The sequence below is a fragment of the Amphibalanus amphitrite genome, unplaced genomic scaffold (genome assembly GCF_019059575.1).
Source record: "Amphibalanus amphitrite isolate SeventyFive unplaced genomic scaffold, NRLGWU_Aamphi_draft 000006F_arrow, whole genome shotgun sequence".
NCBI lineage: Eukaryota > Metazoa > Arthropoda > Thecostraca > Balanomorpha > Balanidae > Amphibalanus > Amphibalanus amphitrite.
This window is the reverse complement of record NW_024881502.1, coordinates 2,594,245-2,616,543: the sequence shown is the minus strand read 5'-3', so window position 1 is coordinate 2,616,543 and position 22,299 is coordinate 2,594,245. Positions and strand designations below refer to the sequence as shown.

Below are 22,299 nucleotides of genomic sequence, written 5' to 3'. Positions count from 1 at the left end.
ATCGAAAGCTCTCGTTTACCCAGACCCAGTCCTGCAGAAAAATTTCACTTTTTCCCCATAGGAAAGTTACCTGATACCTGATATTTGGGGATCATTGAAGGCACTAGGATTGCCCGGTGGATCCGTCGTAGAGAGCTCGGGTAGCGTCAACAGTCTTCACTATTGTGGAACGACGAAGGCATAGTTCGTCCAGTGCTTGTCCAGCCGGTTCTTGAAAACATTGGTCGATGGCGAGCAGACGATTTCCTCTGGTAGAGCCTTCCAGTCCGACACAACCCGGGTGGCGAAGTGGTTGCGCCGGACGCGGCTGACCGCTGGCTTCTTGGCGACCTTCAGTCGGTGGCCGCGGGTGCGTGTACTCGGGGCGGGCGAGAAGAAGTCGTCCTTGTCCAGGCCGGAGCGTCCATGCATGATGTTGAATAAGTTTTTACGGGAAAATCAAAATTTGGGGTCAATGGGGGGTCCCCTCCGATTTCGTTCAAAATCGGCACACGGGTACTTCACCACCAGGCGAGAAACTTTCCCCAAAACGGTCCCCGTTGAATTGATGTCCGTGAAGTTGGCGACGTCGCCAGCGACTTTTCCAGCGACGCGCACCGATTTTAGCCAAAACCTCGTCCAATGTCAATTGGACCATGAGGATAACGAAAATCGAACCCATTCACCCCTAAACCTTGACCTTCAAGGTCAAATTCAAGGTCAAAGAACGGGGAACTGAAAAAGTGCCACTAAATATTGTCCGATTTTCAAAATTTTGGCACCAAAATGTAGCGCGTGCAAAGTTCTAGCCGCACATCGAAAACCATTTTCATCAAGATCAAACTTAAAAGTCAAATTCAAGGTCAAAGGACGGGGAACTGAAAAAGTGCCACTAAATATTGTCCGATTTTCAAAATTTTGGCACCAAAATGTAGCGCGTGCAAAGTTCTAGCCGCACATCGAAAACCATTTTCATCAAGGTCAAACGTCAAGGTCAAATTCAAGGTCAAAGGACGGGGAACTTTAAAAATGCTACGTCACCCGCGACTTTTCCACCGACGAGCACCGATTTTAGCTTTCAAAATTTTGGCACCAAAATGTAGCGCGTGCAAAGTTCTAGCCGCACATCGAAAACCATTTTCATCAAGGTCAAACTTCAAGGTCAAATTCAAGGTCAAAGGACGGGGAACTGAAAAGTGCCACTAAATATTGTCCGATTTTCAAAATTTTGGCACCAAAATGTAGCGCGTGCAAAGTTCTAGCCGCACATCGAAAACCATTTTCATCAAGGTCAAACTTCAAGGTCAAATTCAAGGTCAAAGGACGGGGAACTGAAAAAGTGCCACTAAATATTGTACGATTTTCACAATTTTGGCACCAAAATGTAGCGCGTGCAAAGTTCTAGCCGCACATCGAAACCCATTTTCATCAAGGTCAAACTTCAAGGTCAAATTCAAGGTCAAAGGACGGGGAACTGTAAAAGTGCCACTAAATATTGTCCGATCTTCAAAATTTTGGCACCAAAATGTAGCGCGTGCAAAGCTCGAGCCGCACATTGAAAACCATTTTCATCAAGGTCAAACTTCAAGGTCAAATTCAAGGTCAAAGGACGGGGAACTGAAAAAGTGCCACTAAATATTGTCCGATCTTCAAAATTTTGGCACCAAAATGTAGCGCGTGCAAAGTTCTAGCCGCACATCGAAAACCATTTTCATCAAGGTCAAACGTCAAGGTCAAATTCAAGGTCAAAGGACGGGGAACTTTAAAAATGCTACGTCACCCGCGACTTTTCCAGCGACGAGCACCGATTTTAGCCAAAACCTCGTCCAAAGTCAATTGGACCATGAGGATCACGAAAATCGAACCCATTCACCCCTAAACCTTGACCTTCAAGGTCAAATTCAAGGTCAAAGGACGGGGAACTGAAAAGGTGTCACTAAATAATGTCCAATTTCCAAAATTTTGGCACCAAAATGTAGCGCGTGCAAAGTTGTAGCCGCACATTGAAAACCATTTTTATCAAGGTCAAACTTCAAGGTCAAATTCAAGGTCAAGGGACGGGGAACTAAAAAAGTGCCACTAAATATTGTCCTATTTTCAAAATTTTGGCACCAAAATGTAGCGCGTGCAAAGTTCTAGCCGCACATCGAAAACCATTTTCATCAAGGTCAAACTTCAAGGTCAAATTCAAGGTCAAAGGACGGGGAGCTGAAAAAAATGCCACTAAATATTGTCCAATCTTCAAAATTTTGGCACCAAAATGTAGCGCGTGCAAAGTTCTAGCCGCACATCGAAAACCATTTTCATCAAGGTCAAACGTCAAGGTCAAATTCAAGGTCAAAGGACGGGGAACTTTAAAAATGCTACGTCACCAGCGAATTTTCCAGCGACGAGCACCGATTTTAGCCAAAACCTCGTCCAAGGTCAATTGGACCATGAGGATCACGAAAATCGAACCCATTAACCCCTAAACCTTGACCTTCAAGGTCAAATTCAAGGTCAAAGGACGGGGAACTGTAAAAAAGCCACTTAATATTGTCTGATCTTCAAAATTTTGGCATAAAAATGTAGCGCGAGCAAAGTTCTAGCCGCACATCGAAAACCATTTTTATCAAGGTCAAACTTCAAGGTCAACTTCAAAGTTAAAGGACGGGGAACTGAAAAGTGCCACTAAATATTGTCCGATTTTCAAAATTTTGGCACCAAAATGTAGCGCGTGCCGCACATCGAAAACCATTTTCATCAAGGTCAAACTTCAAGGTCAAATTCAAGGTCAAAAGACGGGGAACTTAAAAAGTGCCACTAAATATTGTACGATTTTCACAATTTTGGCACCAACATGTAGCGCGTGCAAAGTTCTAGCCGTACATCGAAAGCCATTTTCATCAAGGTCAAACTTCAAGGTCAAATTCAAGATCAAAGGACGGGGAACTGAAAAAGTGCCACTTAATATTGTTCGATCTTCAAAATTTTGGCACCAAAATGTAGCGCGTGCAAAGTTCTAGCCGCACATCGAAAACCATTTTCATCAAGGTCAAACTTCAAGGTCAAATTCAAGGTCAAAGGACGGGGAACTGAAAAAGGGCCACTAAATATTGTCCGATCTTCAAATTATTTGCACCAAAATGTAGCGCGTGCAAAGTTCTAGCCGCTGCTACGTCAAAAAATGCTAAAAATGCCAAAATTTTGAAGATCGGACAATATTCACTGGCACTTTTTCAGTTCCCCGTCATTTGACCTTGAATTTGACCTTGAAGTTTGACCTTGATGAAAATGGTTTTCGATGTGCAGCTAGAACTTTGCACGCGCTACATTTTGGTGCCAAAATTTTGAAAATCGGACACTATTTAGTGGCCCTTTTTTAGTTCCCCGTCCTTTGACCTTGAATTTGACCTTGAAGTTTGCCCTTGATGAAAATGGTTTTCGATGTGCGGCTAGAACTTTGCACGCGCTACATTTTGGTGCCAAAATTTTGAAAATCAAACAATATTTAGTGGCACTTTTTCAGTTCTCCGTCCTTTGACCTTGAATTTGACATTGAAGGTCAAAGTTTAGGGGTGAATGGGTTCAATTTTCGTGATCCTCATGGTCCAATTGACCTTGGACAAGGTTTTGGCGATTTCTTGTCGCTGGAAAAGTCGCTGGTGACGTAGCATTTTTAAAGTTCCCCGTCCTTTGACCTTGAATTTGACCTTGAAGTTTGACCTTGATGAAAATGGTTTCCGATGTGCGGCTAGAATTTTGCACGCGCTACATTTTGGTGCCAAAATTTTGAAGATCGGACAATATTTAGTGGCACTTTTTCAGTTCCCCGTCCTTTGACCTTGACTTTGACCTTGAAGTCTGACCTTGATGAAAATGGTTTCGACGTGCGGCTAGAACTTTGCACGCGCTACATTTTGGTGCCAAAATTTTGAAGATCGGACAATATTTAGTGGCACTTTTTCAGTTCGCCGTCCTTTGACCTTGAATTTGACCTTGAAGTTTGACCTTGATGAAAATGGTTTTCGATGTGTGGCTAGAACTTTGCACGCGCTACATTTTGGTGCCAAAATTTTGAAGATCGGACCATATTTAGTGGCACTTTTTCAGTTCCCCGTCCTTTGACCTTGAATTTGACCTTGAAGTTTGCCCTTGATGAAAATGGTTTTCGATGTGCGGCTAGAACTTTGCACGCGCTACATTTTGGTGACAAAATTTTGAAAATCGGACAATATTTAGTGGCAATTTTTCAGTTCCCCGTCCTTTGACCTTGAATTCGACCTTGAAGGTCAAGGTTTAGGGGTGAATGGGTTCGATTTTCGTGATCCTCATGGTCCAATTGACCTTGGACGAGGTTTTGGCTAAAATCGATGCTCGTCGCTGGAAAAGTCGCTGGTGACGTAGCATTTTTAAAGTTCCCCGTCCTTTGACCTTTAACTTGACCTTGAAGTTTGACCTTGATGAAAATGGTTTTCAATGTGCGGCTAGAATTTTGAGCGCGCTACATTTTCGTGCCAAAATTTTGAAAATCGGACAATATTTAGTGGCACTTTTTCAGTTCCCCGTCCTTTGACCTTGAATTTGACCTTGAAGTTTGACCTTGATGAAAATGGTTTTCAATGTGCGGCGAGAACTTTGCACGCGCTACATTTTGGTGCCAAAATTTTGAAAATCGGACAATATTTAGTGGCACTTTTTCAGTTCCCCGTCCTTTGACCTTGAATTTGACCTTAAAGGTCAAGATTTAGGGGTGAATGGGTTCGATTTTCGTGATCCTCATGGTCCAATTGACCTTGGACGAGGTTTTGGCTAAAATCGGTGCTCGTCGTTAGAAAAGTCGCTGGTGACGTAGCATTTTTAAAGTTCCCCGTCCTTTGACCTTGAATTTGACCTTGAAGTTTGACCTTGATGAAAATGGTTTTCGATGTGCGGCTAGAACTTTGCACGCGCTACATTTTGGTGCCAAAATTGTGAAGATCGGACAATATTTAGCGGCACTTTTTCAGTTCCCCGTCCATTGACCTTGAATTTGACCTTGAAGTTTGACCTTGATGAAAATGGTTTTCGATGTGCCGCTAGAACTTTGCACGCGCTACATTTTGGTGCCAAAATTTTGAAAATCGGACAATATTTAGTGGCACTTTTTCAGTTTCCTGTCCTTTGACCTTGAATTTGACCTTGAAGGTCAAGGTTTAGGGGTAAATGGGTTCGATTTTCGTGATCCTCATGGTCCAATTGACCTTGGACGAGGTTTTGGCTAAAATCGGTGCTCGTCGCTGGAAAAGTCGCTGGTGACGTAGCATTTTTAAAGTTCCCCGTCCTTTGACCTTGAATTTGACCTTGAAGTTTGACCTTGATGAAAATGGTTTTCGATATGCGGCTAGAACTTTGCACGCGCTACATTTTGGTGCCAAAATTTTGAAGATCGGACAATATTTAGTGGCACTTTTTCAGTTCCCCGTCCTTTGACCTTGAATTTGACCTTGAAGTTTGACCTTGATGAAAATGGTTTTCGACATGCGGCTAGAACTTTGCACGCGCTACATTTTGGTGCCAAAATTTTGAAGATCGAACAATATTTAGTGGCACTTTTTCAGTTCGCCGTCTTTTGACCTTGAATTTGACCTTGAAGTTTGACCTTGATGAAAATGGTTTTCAATGTGCGGCTAGAACTTTGCACGCGCTACATTTTGGTGCCAAAATTTTGAAGATCGTACAATATTCAGTGGCACTTTTTAAGTTCCCCGTCCTTTGACCTTGAATTTGACCTTGAAGTTTGACCTTGATGAAAATGGTTTTCGACGTGCGGCTAGAACTTTGCACGCGCTACATTTTGGTGCCAAAATTTTGAAGATCGAACAATATTTAGTGGCACTTTTTCAGTTCGCCGTCCTTTGACCTTGAATTTGACCTTGAAGTTTGACCTTGATGAAAATGGTTTTCGATGTGCGGCTATAACTTTGCACGCGCTACATTTAAGTGCCAAAATTTTGAAAATCGGACAATATTTAGTGGCACTTTTTCAGTTCCCTGTCCTTTGACCTTGAATTTGACCTTGAAGTTTGACCTTGATGAAAATAGTTTTCGATGTGCGGCTAGAACTTTGCACGTGCTACATTTTGGTGCCAAAATTTTGAAGATCGGACAATATTTAGCGGCACTTTTTCAGTTCCCCGTCCTTTGACCTTGAATTTGACCTTGAAGTTTGACCTTGATGAAAATGGTTTTCGACGTGCGGCTAGAACATTGCACGCGCTACATTTTGATGCCAAAATTTTGAAGATCGGACAATATTTAGTGGCACTTTTTCAGTTCCCCGTCCTTTGACCTTGAATTTGACCTTGATGTTTGACCTTGATGAAAATGGTTTTCGATGTGCGGCTAGAACTTTGCACGCGCTACATTTTGGTGCCAAAATTTTGAAAATCGGACAATATTTAGTGGCACTTTTTCAGTTCCCCGTCCTTTGACCTTGAATTTGACCTTGAAGGTCAAGGTTTAGGGGTGAATGGGTTCGATTTTCGTGATCCTCATGGTCCAATTGACATTGAACGAGGTTTTGGCTAAAATCGGTGGTCGTCGCTGGAAAAGTCGCTGGCGACGTCGCCAACTTCACGGACATGTTGAATTGACGTTTAAGGCCCGTAAAGCCCCCTAGACTCGTAAAATATCCGTAAAATCGCCTATGTACGGACCAAAAAGTGGTGCTATGGTAAAAATGGGTATCAATCGAAAGCTCTCGTTTACCCAGACCCAGTCCTGCAGAAAAATTTCACTTTTTCCCCATAGGAAAGTTTTTACGGGAAAATCCAAATTTTTGGTCAATGGGGGGTCCCCTCCGATTTCGTTCAAAATCGGCACACGGGTGCCCCACCACCAGGCGAGAATTTTTCCCCAAAACTGTCCCCGTTGCATTGACGTTTAAGGCCCGTCAAGCCCCCTAGACTCGTAAAATATCCGTAAAATCGCCTTTGTACGGACCAAAAAGTGGTGCTATGGTAAAAAAAAAGGTATCGATCGAAAGCTCTCGTTTACCCAGACTTAGTCCTGCAGGAAAACTTCACTTTTTCCCCATAGGAAAGTTTTTACGGGAAAATAAAAATTTGGGCCAATGGGGGGTCCCCTCCGATTTCGTTCAAAATCGGCACACGGGTGCCCCACCACAAGACGAGAAACTTTACCCAAAACGGTATCCGTTGCATTGACGTTTAAGGCCCGTAAAGCCCCCTAGACTCGTAAAATATCCGTAAAATCGCCTTTGTACGGACCAAAAAGTGGTGCTATGGTAAAAATGGGTATCAATCGAAAGCTCTCGTTTACCCAGACCCAGTCCTCCAGGAAAATTTCACTTTTTTCCCATAGGAAAGTTTTTACGGGAAAATCAAAATTTTGGGTCAATGGGGGGTCCCCTCCGATTTCGTTCAGAATCGGCACACGGGTGCCCCACCACCAGACGAGAAACTTTCCCCAAAACGGTCCCCGTTGCATTGACGTTTAAGGCCCGTAAAGCCCCCTAGACTCGTAAATTATCCGTAAAATCGCCTTTGTACGGACCAAAAAGTGGTGCTATGGTAAAAATGGGTATCAATCGAAAGCTCTCGTTTACCCAGACCCAGTCCTCCAGGAAAATTTCACTTTTTCCCCATAGGAAAGTTTTTACGGGAAAATCAAAATTTTGGGTCAATGGGGGGTCCCCTCCGATTTCGTTCAGAATCGGCACACGGGTGCCCCACCACCAGACGAGAAACTTTCCCCAAAACGGTCCCCGTTGCATTGACGTTTAAGGCCCGTCAAGCCCCCTAGACTCGTAAAATATCCGTAAAATCGCCTTTGTACGGACCAAAAAGTGGTGCTATGGTAAAAATGGGTATCAATGGAAAGCTCTCGTTTACCCAGACATAGTCCTGAAGGAAAATTTCACTTTTCCACATAGGAAAGTTTTTACGGGAAATCAAAATTTTGGGTCAATGGGGGGTCCCCTCCGACTTCGTTCAAAATAGGGTCACGGGCAGGGCTGCGGAGTCGATGGATTTTCGGCGACTCCGACTCCGACTCCCACTCCGGCTTTCAAAAACCAGCTCCGACTCCGACTCCGACTCCGGGCAGAATTGTCAACTCATCAGACCGACTCCAACTCCCGACTACGACTCCGCAAACCTAGCAGGGCTGCGGAGTCGACAGATTTTCGGTGACTCCGACTCCGACTCCGGCTCGGGTTTCTAAAATCCACTCCGACTCCAACTCCGACTCCGGTCACAACTGTCGACTCCGACCGACTCCGACTCCGACTCCGACTCCGACTCCGCAGCCCTGGGTCACTCACGGGCAGGGCTGCGGAGTCGATGGATTTTCGGCAACTCCGACTCCGACTCCGACTCCGGCTTTCAAAAACCAGCCCCGACTCCGACTCCGACTCCGAGCAGAATTGTCGACTCCGACCGACTCCAACTCCCGACTCCGACTCCGCAGACCTAGCAGGGCTGCGGAGTCGACAGATTTTCGGTGACTCCGACTCCGACTCCGGCTCGGGTTTCTAAAATCGACTCCGACTCCGACTCCGACTCCGGTCACAACTGTCGACTCCAACCGACTCCGACTCCGACTCCGACTCCGACTCCGCAGCCCTGCTCACGGGTGCCCCACCACCAGGCGAGAAACTTTCCCCAAAACGGTCCCCGTTACATTAACGTTTAAGGTCCGTAAAGCCCCCTAGACTCGTAAAATATCCGTAAAATCGCCATTGTACGGACAAACAAGTGGTGCTATGGTAAAAATGAGTATCAATGGAAAGCTCTCGTTTACCCAAACACAGTCCTCCAGGAAAATTTCACTTTTCCAGGTAATTTTTCACAACGCGATTTTACGGGTATTTTACGAGTCTAGGGGGCTTTACGGGCCTTAAACGTCAATGCAACGGGGACTGTTTTGGGGAAAGTTTTTCATCTGGTGGTGGGGCACCCGTGTGCCGATTTTGAACGAAATCGGAGGGGACCCCCCATTGACCCAAAATTTTGATTTTCCCGTAAAAACTTTCCTATGGGGAAAAAGTGAAATTTTCCTGCAGGACTGGGTCTGGGTAAACAAGAGCTTTCGATTGATACACCTTTTTACCATAGCACCACTTTTTGTCCGTACAAAGGCGATTTTACGGATATTTTAGGAGTGTAGGGGGCTTTACGGGCCAAAAACGTCAATGCAACGGGGACCGTTTTGGGGAAAGTTTCTCGTCTGGTGGTGGGGCACCCGTGTGCCGATTATGAACGAAATCAGAGGGCCCCCTCATTGACCCAAAATTTTGATTTTCCCGTAAAAACTTTCCTATGGGGAAAAAAATGAAATGTTCCTGCAGGACTGGGTCTGGGTAAACGAGAGCTCTCGATTGATACCCATTTTTACCATAGCACCACTTTTTGGTCCGTACATAGGCGATTTTACGGATATTTTACGAGTCTAGGGGGCTTTACGGGCCTTAAACGTCAATGCAACGGGGACCGTTTTGGGGAAAGTTTCTCGCCTGGTGGTGGGGCACCCGTGTGCCGATTTTGAACGAAATCGGAGGGGACCCCCCATTGATCCAAAAATTCGATTTTTTCCTATGGGGAAAAAGTGAAATTTTTCTGCAGGACTGGGTCTGGGTAAACGAGAGCTTTCGATTGATACCCATTTTTACCATAGCACCACTTTTTGGTCCGTACAAAGGCGATTTTACGGATATTTTACGAGTCTATGGGGCTTTACGGGCCTTAAACGTCAATGCAACGGGGACCGTTTTAGGAAAAGCTTCTCGGCTGGTGATGCGGCACCTCTGTGCCGATTTGAACGAAATCGGGGGGACCCCCCATTGACCCAAAATTTTGATTTTCCCGTAAAAACTTTCCTATGGGGAAAAAGTGAAATTTTACTGCACAGCTGTGTCTGTGTAAACGAAAGCTTTCGATTTGTGTAGTTTTTTACCTACTTGTGACGTCATTTCTAGGGGAAAACGGGTCATAAAGGTTTCCCTCTACCGGGGCCTTTTTTCCCCTACTGAATCTGTGCTGTGCTGAAACTGTGCTGAATCTGTGCCAACTTCCGTTACATCAAATCAAAAGACCCCGCCGTTTCCCGTTAAAATGTTAATTGGTCGTTAACTCGTTAACGGTGCAAAATGCCACCCCAAAAAGGGACATTTTCGGAATCAGCGCATCGAGGAGGCCCTGGATATCAATTTTCAGCCAAATCGAAAGACCCAGCCGTTTCTCGTTTAAATGTCAATTGGTCGTTAACTCGCTAACGGTGCAAAATATCACCGCAAAGAGGTACATTTCCGGAATCAGCGCATCGATGAGGCCCTATATACCAGTTTTGAGCCAAATTGAAACACCCCGAAATATGCTGCTGTGAGGCTGACATTCGTTGCTGCTGAATTGACAGATGTAGTTCGGGGCCCTGTTCGACTTCGGTCGCTGTTTTTATATCAGCGTGCTGTCGGTTTTCCCCATATAAGGAAGTTATATGTAACGGAAGTTGGCACAGATTCAGCACAGATCCAGCACAGCACAGATTCAGTAGGGGAAAAAGGCCCCGGTAGAGGGAAACCTTTATGACCGATTTCCCCCTGGAAATGACGTCACAGGGAGGTAAAAAACTACACAAATCGAAAGCTTTCGTTTACACAGACACAGCTGTGCAGTAAAATTTCACTTTTTCCCATAGGAAAGTTTTTACGGGAAAATCAAAATTTTGGGTCAATGGGGGGTCCCCCCGATTTTGTTCAAAACCGGCACAGAAGTGCCGCATCACCAGCCGATAAACTTTTCCCAAAACGGTCCCCGTTGCATTGACGTTTAAGGCCCGTAAAGCCCCGTAAACTCGTAAAAAATCCGTAAATTCGCCCTTGTACGGCCAAAAAACGGGGCGCTTGGGTAAAAATGGGTATCAAACGAAAGCTCTCGTTCACCCAAACACAGCTGTGCAGTAAAATTTCACTTATTCCCCATAGGAAGGTTTTTTACGGGAAAATCAAAATTTTGGGTCAATCATTGACCCAAGATTTTGATTTTCCCGTAAAAACTTTCCTACGGGAAAAAGTGAAAATTCCTGCACAGCTGTGTCTGGGTAAACGAGAGCTTTCGGTTGATACCCATTTGTACCCTAGCGCGAACTTTTCCCAAAACGGTCCCGTTGCATTGACGTTTAAGGCCCGTAAAGCCCCGTAAATTCGTAAAAAATCCGTTAATTCGCCCTTGTACGGCCAAAAACGGGGCGCTAGGGTAAAATTGGGTATCAAACGGCTGTACAAAAACGGCTGTTTTTGGCTGTACAAAGGCGATTTTACGGATTTTTTACGAGTTTACGGGGCTTAACGGGCCTTAAACGTCAATGCAACAGGGACTGTTTTGGGGAAAGTTTCTGGGCTGGTGGTGGGGCACCTGTGTGCCGATTTTGAACGAAATCGGGGGGGGGGACCCCCAATTGACTCAAAATTTTGATTTTCCCGTACAACTTTCCTACGGGGAAAAAGGGAAAATTTACTGAACAGCTGTGTCTGGGTAAACGAGAGCTTTCGTTTGATAACCATTTTTACCCTAGCGCCTCGTTTTTGGCTGTACAAGGGCGATTTTTACGGATTTTTTTTTTTAACGAGTTTACGGGGCTTTACGGGCCTTAAACGTCAATGCAACGGGACCGTTTTGGGGAAAGTTTCTGGGCTGGTGGTGGGGCGCCTGTGTGCTGATTTTGAACGAAATCGGGGGGACCCCCCCCCCCATTGACCCAAAATTTTGATTTTCCCGTAAAAACTTTCCTACGGGGAAAAAGTGAAATTTTACTGCACAGCTGTGTCTGGGTAAACGAGAGCTTTCGTTTGATACCCATTTTTACCCTAGCGCGCCGTTTTTGGCCGTACAAGGGCGAATTTACGGATTTTTTTTTACGAGTTTACGGGGCTTTACGGGCCTTAAAGGTCAATGCAACGGGGACCGTTTTAGGGAAAGTTTCTCGGCTGGTGGTGGGGCACTTGTGTGCCGATTTTGAATGAAATCGTGGGGGGACAACCCATTGACCCAAAATCTTGATTTTCCCGTAAAAACTTTCCTACGGGGAAAAAGTGAAATTTTACTGCACAGCTGTGTCTGGGTAAACGAGAGCTTTCGTTTGATACCCATTTTTACCCTAGCGCCCCGTTTTTGGCCGTACAAGGGCGAATTTACGGATTTTTTACGAGTTTACGGGGCTTTACGGGCCTTAAACGTCAATGCAACGGGACCGTTTTGGGAAAAGTTTCTCGGCTGGTGGGGGGGGGGGCACCTGTGTGCCGATTTTGAACGAAATCGGGGGGACTCCCCATTGACCCAAAATTTTGATTTTCCCGTAAAAACTTTCCTACGGGGAAAAAGTGAAATTTCACTGCACAGCTGTGTCTGGGTAAAAGAGAGCTTGCTTTCGTTTGATACCCATTCTCACCCTAGCGGCCCGTTTGTGGCCGTACAAGAGCGAATTTACGGATTTTTTTTCGAGTTTACGGGGCTTTACGGACCTTAAACGTCAATGCAACGGGGACCGTTTTGGGGAAAGTTTCTCGGCTGGTGGTGGGGCACCCGTGTGCCGATTTTGAACGAAATCGGGAGGGACCCCCCATTGACCCAAAATTTTGATTTTCCCGTAAAAACTTTCCTACGGGGAAAAAGTGAAATTTCACTGCACAGCTGTGTCTGGGTAAAAGAGAGCTTGCTTTCGTTTGATACCCATTCTCACCCTAGCGGCCCGTTTGTGGCCGTACAAGGGCGAATTTACGGATTTTTTTTCGAGTTTACGGGGCTTTACGGACCTTAAACGTCAATGCAACGGGGACCGTTTTGGGGAAAGTTTCTCGGCTGGTGGTGGGGCACCCGTGTGCCGATTTTGAACGAAATCGGGAGGGACCCCCCACTGACCCAAAATTTTGATTTTCCCGTAAAAACTTTCCTATGGGGAAAAAGTGAAATTTTACTGCACAGCTGTGTCTGGGTAAACGGAAGCTTTCGATTGGTGTAGTCTTTTACTTCCTTGTGACGTCATTTCTAGGGGAAAACGGGTCATAAAGGTTTCCCTCTACCGGGGCCTTTTTTCCCCCTACCGAATCTGTGCTGTGCTGAACCTGTGCTAAATCTGTTATTGCTGCCGCTTCTTGGCCTCTCATTGGTCTAGCGAATAGACCACTTGAATTCAACCAATGAGAAGCCAAGAAGTAGCGGCATGCTCGCAGCCTGCTGATAAATAAACAGGGTGCGAACAGAGCTCCCGGCTGAATTATCGGGGTTACATGAGCACAGTAAATACGTATTTAGCCGCTAATTCGAATTAGGAACGCATTACCGACTCATGTAGCCACCTGCTAGTACGAATCGGCGATCCGATCCGCGGTTACATGAGCAAAGCAAATACGTATCACGATCGGATTCACCGCTAATGCGAATCAGGAGCGTACTACCGACTCATGTATCCACCTGCTAATACGAATCGGTGGTCCGAACAAAATCCGCTGGGAAAGAGGCTTAGAAGCGAATAGGACCAAGATACGTATTACAGGAACTATTTCTTCGCAAAAAGAAACATTAAAATGCAAAATAATAGGTATTTTTTTCATTTTCTTCTCTTGAAATAATATTTAAAAAATATGTCGGTATTTTGTCAAGTTTTCAACAATAAATATAATGAAAACCAAATAGTAAATATCCACATAATTTCAGTTGAAACATTTTTCTGACAGCACTACAGACGAATCAAGAGAGGCAATTGCCCAATGAGTCAAAGCAAGACAACTTTATTTTCAACTTTTTTTTTGTTAAGTTAATTGAGAATGTTTTGAGCAGATTAAATGCAAAAAAGACATAAGATAATAAATTTTTAATTTAGTCACCTCTATTGCTACGGAAGTGCGCCACATTTGTATGCTATTCCGTTTGTAATGCGCATCGGGCCGAGAGCCAAACTAGATCCGTTTGACGTCACTGATACGAATTTGCTCATGTAGTCGGTGCACTGAATGCGTTCTTGGGGAGCTGATGCGATTTAGCGTAGTGCGTATTTGGAACGGATCGCTCATGTCAACTGTCGGCCAAATGTCACGTGACATTTGACCTTGACTCGGCACCAAAATTTGATGACAAATACTGCGTGGTTGATACATTTGATGGCGTCAACAAACTGCTTGCTCCAAATCTTATACAATTTTAAGCTTGTATCAGATTTGCAATCTTTTCTCTTGTATTTTGCTGTGACCTGCCTAGTATTTTATTGCAGATTGCAGAGCTCTTACTCTGATTCAGTTTTGTGTTAGCAAGCAGCATGCCAGGGTGTTTTGCATCTGGGTGCAGCCACCACAACAGCGCTGCAAGATGTAGGTACATTTAGAAGGTTTCCAAGAGAGGAGAAGATGAGGGTCGCTTGGGTGAGGGCTGTCAGGTAAGATCCAGATGTGTCCTTGTTAGCTGTATTGATAAATGCAATACATTATGTAGTAATGATAAATGTAATAAATGTTATGTAATGACAAGCACAAACCAGGAGCTTTTACAGCCCAATGATCACCATAGGCAAAGATTCCATTTCTCGTCCTGAAAAGTGCCTTCTTGAGGAATATGTGCTTTGCTGAGGAATGCAGCCATGTCATCGTCAGCTAATCAGCATGCTGCTAACAGCCAATGGGTTTGAATTTTACAACATGATTAATCAATGCAAGCTTCCGCGTCAAACAATATTTTCTATAGAATATTGGGTAGTTGTAAAGCAGGCGTCACACTACTTTTTGCAATGAAGGAGAGGTGCTATACCCAGAGATGCTTTCTGATTGAACCAAGCCAAAACAAACCTAACTAAACCTGACCTAGCCATACCTACAACCTAAACTCTACAACCTAGGTACCTACAACTTAGAACCTACAACCTAACCTACAGCACCTCTCCTTGGTTGCAAAAAGAAGTGTGACGCCTGCTTTACTACTACCAAATATAGTTATTCTTTTATTAAAATACAGAAAATATTGTTTATATATAGGTTTTATTTTTGTGCTGATCATAATGAGCATAACAAATCAAATCCATTGCATAAAACTAATTACAGGAAAGAGAACATGAAATCCATTAAAAGCTTATCATGTTTATCACAAGTTACCTAATGAAGGTAATGCTTTGACCTGGTAATCCCTTGAGTGTAATGCCGCAGGCAGCTCTAAGGGATGTGTTGGGATGGGTAAGGAAAATATTTTTGGTTGAAGAGGTGTGTTATAGGCTACAGGCCAAATGCATACCTCTTTAACAAAAAAAAAGAAAAGATGTAGGTACTCTTACCCAGCATATATTCCAGTTACTATGTACAAAAAAGACGTGCTACGAATGTTGCTAGCGAACCACTGTAGGTTGGGTTAGTTAGGGTTTGACCATGTTCTGAAGCATTGTAAATAATCATAATTGTTCACTCTTAGCACCTCACATTGATATAAAGCCAATTAGCTACATTTTGATTGCTAGGTGAGGATGTCAACCTTCTGATTCTGGATTCTGGAGCCAAAATAACATGATACAGTGTCAGTGATACCATCTTGTTTAGAAGCTGTGGCTGTGCTGTCTGAGTCAATATCTTACCTCTTAACACAAGGCATTTTGTATGTAAAAGTCCACTTGCAAGAACAGTATGCCAGTTGTTACATTTGTTGCATCTGTCATTTACAGACGTGCAGATGCAGTTCCCAGGAGCACTTCCCAGCTCTGTTCCTGTCATTTTGAGGAGGGCAGCTGCATCCCAACACTCTTCCAGTACAACGGGACATCGGGTACCAGATTGCTCGTTTCCGGTAAGCACTAGCCACTTAACTTCATTGTTTGAGTCCAACTCATATGCCAGGTTGCTTACCATACCAGTATATGCATAGTAATGATGCAAGTCTTGAGCCTACGGGCCCGGGCGGTGTTTCACGGGACGCTGCTACCACGCTGCTATCAAATTGCGCGAGCTGACGTCACACTTGTGGTAGTGTTGGAGCAATGGGCCTGTTCATGTCTCCATGGAAACCCAATTTGACACGTGTAAAAGCATCGTGCTGCTATCACCGGTGAAACAGGGCCCCGGTGTCGGGCTTAAAATCGGACCCGCCGGACTTTTGCCGGGCCTAAGCTCGAGGAGGCCGGGCATATGCCGGGCTCGGCAAGGGCTTGCCTGTGTTAAAGGGACAATGCCACCTTCCAAAAAGTTAATAAATTGGCATAAAAGTGATGTACCTACCATAAATCAGAAAAAGCGAAATTTTTAGGTTTACATTTTGCACGAAGCCATCAAAGCGATGCAGCAGGCTAGTCATATGTATTACTTGTTGCACACTCATATCTTGGGCAAAATGTATTGATGACAAGTGGAAGAAGTGGAAAAACGGTTTTAGCCTTTATTTGTGTATTATGTGTATACCTGTCAGCGCAGTGTGGAAGTTGAAATTGTTGGTTTGGTAAATCTTCATAAAAAACATAATAGTTGTGGTTCAGTTCAAAGTTGATTCAAATTCACAAACTCAGTTTTTGTGATGTGGTTGCAGGTCGCCTGTGCTACACCAAGCTCAGAAAGGGAAAGCGGATCACACAGCCACCATCAGCGCGCTAGAACTCCAAGGAGGATCTGCGAGCGGCGCGCCAGGCGCCGTCGGAGCAGCCCCTGGTAGCGACAGCCGCCGCGCCGTCGGAGCAGTCCCTGGGAGCCACGGCCAGCCGCTGTCGGAGCAGCCTCTGGGAGCCGGCCGGCCGCCGTCGGAGAGGCCTCTGGGAGCTTACCTGTAACTGACTGCGGCTGACGTGTGTGTCCGTGTGCGCGCGTGTGTGTGTGCGTTTCCACTGGCAGTGATAGTGACAGGTGAACGGTGTTCATGACCGATGGCCGGCGGTCTTTGTTGTTATTCTGATAATACGTATGAGACATTGTTTTAATATGTTTTGTTCTGAAACGTTTCCAAAAACTGAATCACTTCATTATCATTCTACTTTCAAGCATGTTTACCAGATAAAAGGATTTGCAAATCAAAGGAAGTAAAATTGTGTGAAAATTTACTCAGTTGCGCAGCTAGCCAACACACATTTGCTACTGTCAGGCCGCTATGGGACATGTTCAAAGTAGCTCAACGTATTGAATGACTCACTGCTCCCCCCCCCCCCCGCCAACGTTGGCGCGCATTGGGCGCAGGCACAAGAGTGGTATCAACGACCGCCGTCTTGAGCTGCACCAGGGTCTGCTGGCTCTTCGTCATGTATGGTGCATTGTTCAGATATCCCCGCTGCACGCTGTACGCTGTACGCCGCTGTTTCGTTATAATATTGTCTGCTCGATTTGTTTGAAATATGGAAATATGTATAGACACTGGATGTGCAAAGCGTCCGTGTAGGACATCTACTTGTTTCAAACTGTCCCGGAGCATCCATGTTTCGGAAGTGCACGGCGTCGATGATGGCGAAAACGAGAGGTGCAATAATGTTGTAGCGGAACACCGGGACTGTACACAACTCACTGCAGTTGTAGACGTTTACACCGAATTATCTTGCTCAGCTCAGGTTGGCTTTGAAAACGGCAGGGTCATCGGGCGGGCTTAAGCCTTAAAGGCGGTTAATACAGAGGACGGGATGGAGTGAAGGTTCCCGTTCAGGCGGTAAAGGGGGGGGGGGGCGTCAAAATACCGGACTGTGACCCCTCAACGTGCGGCCGCCTCCCCCCTCCCCCAACTTTCATGACAACCATGTTAAGGACGGGCGTACAACTGTAAGCACATGTTGCATTTCGGATGTTGTGCCTGTAACAAATGCAAAGTTTTGCATTTTTTGACAATCAAAGCTCATTTCCTCCCAGCGAAGTAGATATTGAAACAATTTTTGAAGAGTTGATCTACCATTTGCCTATTCCGGCGACCGCCATAAAAGCCTGAAAAGCGTGTGAAATTCAATGGGCCTGAGCTGGGCTGGGTTCGGCGCCCATGGGCCCCGCTTGGGCTGGGCTGTGCTCTGTGGGTTGGCTGGCCCGTGACGAACACTGCACCCTCGAGCCCGGCATAAACTAAACATGGCCGGTTCATAGTATAAAAGTCCGGCTGAGCCTTCTTTCAGCTTAGCAGCAGCATTCTAGTATTTGCAGATACCGTGCATGTTTCATACAAGACACAATTATACCTATAGATTCGCCCATGACAACCCCGATTCGTTGTTTGCCCGCATCAATAGAACGGAACACCTATCAACTACTAGCTCCAGCATAAACGTATCAACATGGATGCTCGCATAGTCCTATTTACCTTCGTATCCATATTTGATCTAACTGCTCTTTCTGGCACAGTTCAACACAAAACCTTAGTTTGTAGTCTGGAATAGATCAGAACAATACCTATGGGTGTTGTTGGTAGGTAGTTAAAAAGTAATACCTAACGGTAACGGGTGACCTAATACACCGATCACTTCCACTCATCGGTTGTAGTGACTGAAAATGGCTTTAGTGTAATTCAAAACTGCATTTATACTCCGGTTTCCAACACTTGCTCGTTGTATTTATAATTAGTGGTGGCTTCTCTTCCGTCATAAGCGCGAATCGAACCTAAAATGGGCCTGTACTTATTCAATTTTGCCGATAAAAATATATTTTTGGTACCGTTAGAAAGCTTACACACGACTGCATGTGGTGCTAGTTGTATCTTTGAAAAATTCGTCCTAGTTTAGTCAGGAGAGCTAATCAAAAAGTAGGTCCCATTGTATCCCTATGGGGGCCGAGAGCGAGTCGGCACCACAGTTACCGGGAGGTGCCCCCGCCACAACCGCACGTGCGGATCCCTCGAAAAACAGCGAGTCCGCCGGTCACGTGACCAGGCTCATTTGCCGACACTGTATTTATATACACTGTGGCTCATGTAACCGAAACGTCCGAGGCACACGATTCGGGCCGTATTTCACAAGAACTATTCTTTGCTGACTGGAAGCGTCAAAATGCAAAATACTAAGCATTTTTTTTATTGGCTGCCTCGTAGAAAATAGCAAAAAAAAGTTGGTATTTTGGTTTAGTCTTTGCATGTGAAATAAAATGAATGAAATATTTTGATAGATATTTTTTTCTGACCACCCTGCTGTCGCTGCATGGCGAATCAGTGCCCACTGACTTAAAACAAGAAAACTTTGTTTTCATTTTTTGATTTCATGTTAATTTTAAATGTTTTTGAGCCTATCAAATGATATAAGTATTTAAAATTTAGCTCAGTCGTCCCGGTAAATGCCGCAACTGCGCCATGACTGTACGCTAATCCTATTCCGTTTGTGATGCGAATTACCGGTCGTCGAGGGGTCAGCCCGGGTGAGCCAAACAAGATCCGTTTGACGTAGATAAAACGAATTAGTCTCATGTAACCGGTGCCGTAGATCCGTTTGTGGGGAGCTGATGCGCATTAGCGTAGTGCGTATTTGGAACGGATCGCTCATGTAACCCCGGTAAATGTGGGCGTTGATGAATGTGGGCAAGATGTGCCACATCCTTGGCCACATCTAACTTCCGTTACATAAGTGTGAGTCTGTTTCGTATTTATTGTGTTTTTTTTTTTTATATTCCGAGGTGTTGTTCTAGATGATGTCTTTCAGCATTCAGTAGCTATTGAAAGCTAACAAGCTACATTGCAAATGCTAGGTCACGTCGCATGCTTTCAACTGGTTAGGTCGGGTCAAGGTAGGTATGTTCTTACCTTTTGCTATTTGTCAGGCAGGCAACCGGATAGTTGTGCAGAAAAGTTCCGATCTACAACTGTGGTGCCGTTGATTACCTGAAGGTTTTCCAACCGAGGAGAGGCGCTGTAGGTTTGTAGGTTGTAGGGTAGGTTTGTAGGTTGTAGGTTGCAGGTTTGTAGGTTGTAGGTTGTGGGTTAGGTTAGGTCAGGTTAGGTTAGGTTTGTTTAGGTTTTCCTAGAAAGAAGCACGTCCGGGTATGGCGCCTTTCCTTGGTTGGAAAACCTTTGTGTGACGTCTGCTCTACTAATACCCAAATATGTAGCATTAGGTTGGTGTGTGAGGGTAGAGTGCTGCAGCATGCTGCGCTCGTCGGCACATTGGGTTTCAATGGAAACAAAACAAACTTAAGACGCATCGCAATGCTTTATCATTGAGCTGAGTTCAGTTACCTTACCTTACCTCACCTTACTGTTGGCGGGACTTTGGGAGGCCAGAGGCCTTTTGGACCCGTTCTCATCGAGCTCCTTGAATCTCGGTTATTGCTCTAGCTTAAGTAGGTATGTCATAAATATGATCAGACCAGTGACTATCAAGCCAGTTCTTGAACTCGTTAGCAGAGGTCGCCGTCACGACGTGGGGAGGCAGGGAGTTCCAGTCGTTTAGCGCCCGGATGCTCCAGTGGTTTCTCCGAGCTCTTGTCAGCGCTGTCGGTTTCGCTAGCTTCATGGAGTGACCTCTGGTGCTTGTAGAAGGAGCCGGCTGGAAGAAGTCGTCCTTTGCCAGGTTGAGGTGGTCGTTCATCAGCATGTACACCATGATTACGTCACCTCTGCGTCGTCTGTAGAGCAGGGATGGAAGCTTGAGTTTGCTGAGGCGCTCCTGATACGGAAGATGACGGATCTCCGCGACAAGCCGGGTAGCTCGGCGCTGTACTCGCTCCACAAGAAGCTGGTCTTCCTTGTTAAAGGGTCCCCAGACAATGTTCCCATACTCCAGGTGGGGGCGCACCAGCGTCTTGAAGAGAAGGGGTAACGTCTGAGTGTCCAGCAGCTCGAAGGAACGCCTGATGATCCCCAGGATCTGAGCCCTGATCGGCGGCCGGCTAGTACTCTTGCCCGCGCTCACATACGTGCACGTTACCCCGGCAACGGGCTATTGACCAATGAGAAGCGAGAAGAGTGTTACGTCACTGCGATTTTTCATATACCTGTGCCCCCCGGACGTGACGTAGTGTGCTCGCGCGCGTGCAGGGTCTCTGCGATCGAAATAGAGCGCTAGCAGCGCGCCACTCGACGCCGCAATTGTCAAAAGCGGCGTGTTAGTATGCTTTATTATGAATGATGTGTGTAAAAGTGAGTTTTTATGTTGTTTATTTGGAGGAAATGGTTGGAATAAATTAAGTTATTTTTATTTCTGTTGGTTGGAGTTTTATTCAAAGGATTTCGGTCTATACCATTGATATTTACTGAAAATACCTTCGCTTGAATAAATTGCAGATATTTGGCAACTGAAGTGTTAGGTAAGCCTAAATGATATGTAAAAAGGTAAGAGACATCCTGATTATCATTTGAGAAACGAAAAACTATGAATTTTCCTTATAAAACTCGCTCAATATGCTACTCCGCGGTTTATGCCCCGAGCAAGCCCCGAGGGTGTCCGAGGGTTCCCGTTAGTTTGTCGTTGGCGCTCGGCTCGCGCGCGAGCCGACGTCACCGCCTGTGACGTCGGCTCGCGAAATACGTCATACCCTGCACACAAAATAGCCGGCTGCCGAACAGCGCTCTGGTTTGCCTTCTTGATGGCCGTGGCAGCCTGCTTCCGAAACTTCAGCTGCTCGTCGACGATGACTCCCAGATCCTTCTCCTCCCCAACTTGTGCGACAGGGGCTCCAAGCAGGGAGTACTCGTGTCTGGGATTGCCGGACCCCAGATGCAGGACCTTACATTTCCTCTGATTAAAAGGCAGCAGCCAAGTCGTGGACCAGTGTTCGAGTCTTTCCAGGTCCAATTGCATCTGGGTGCGGCCCTGGGTTCCTTCCAGCCAAGGACTCGCATACAGTTTTGCGTCGTCCGCGAAGAGCTTGATATGGCATTTGACACAATCGGGGAGGTCGTTGACGAAGACAACGAAGAGAGTCGGGCCCAGGACCGAACCTTGAGGGATGCCGCTCCTTACTGAAACAGGAGCAGACCTGGCACCGTTCACGACTACTTGCTGACTGCGTCCGGTGAGGAAGGCCTCGATCCACTTCAGCAGATTCCCTCAAACCCCAAGGCCGTGCAGCTTCCGAAGTAGGCGCTGGTGGGGGACGGAGTCGAACGCCTTTCGGAAATCGAGGTAGGCGACGTCAACTGGCTCCTTATTCTCAATCAGCAGTTGGGGAAACTACGAGGCAAACGTCAAAAAATGGATTGGTCAATAAATGGACTTTTGATGACCATATATGGGCATAAATGCTGCCTCCGCTACTAAGGGTGAAAAATGGTATAACAAGCCGGTACTTGCGGTATCGCGTCCACTTATTGGAGAGAAAAGGCTTCCATTTTTCACTAGGAATTGGTGTGATTTGATTAAATTTGGCGAATTGACTCGAAAATGGCGATAGGAAAACGGCTTTTCTGCAGGTTCTGGGCATCACAGTCAGCTGGCCAT

At 45.6% G+C, this 22,299-nt stretch overlaps 1 protein-coding gene and 1 long non-coding RNA gene across 3 annotated transcripts in view; both read left to right on the top strand.

Moving 5' to 3' along the window:
- The first annotated feature begins 13,981 nt into the window (after window positions 1–13,981).
- On the top strand, window positions 13,982–17,378 carry LOC122377751. The gene is made up of 3 exons (XR_006255917.1): window positions 13,982–14,385; window positions 15,652–15,773; window positions 16,506–17,378. It is a non-coding gene; the product is annotated as an uncharacterized LOC122377751 (long non-coding RNA).
- A 1,856-nt stretch (window positions 17,379–19,234) lies between these two features.
- Window positions 19,235–22,299, top strand: part of LOC122377734 (surfeit locus protein 1-like) — a 108,142-nt gene continuing 105,077 nt past the window's right edge. The window contains exon 1 of one of the 2 annotated variants that reach the window (XM_043358118.1): window positions 19,235–19,490. The gene's annotated coding sequence lies outside the window, so the exon portion shown is untranslated. Of the gene's footprint in view, window positions 19,649–22,299 lie in introns of both variants that reach the window. The other variant, XM_043358110.1, reaches the window with a different exon arrangement.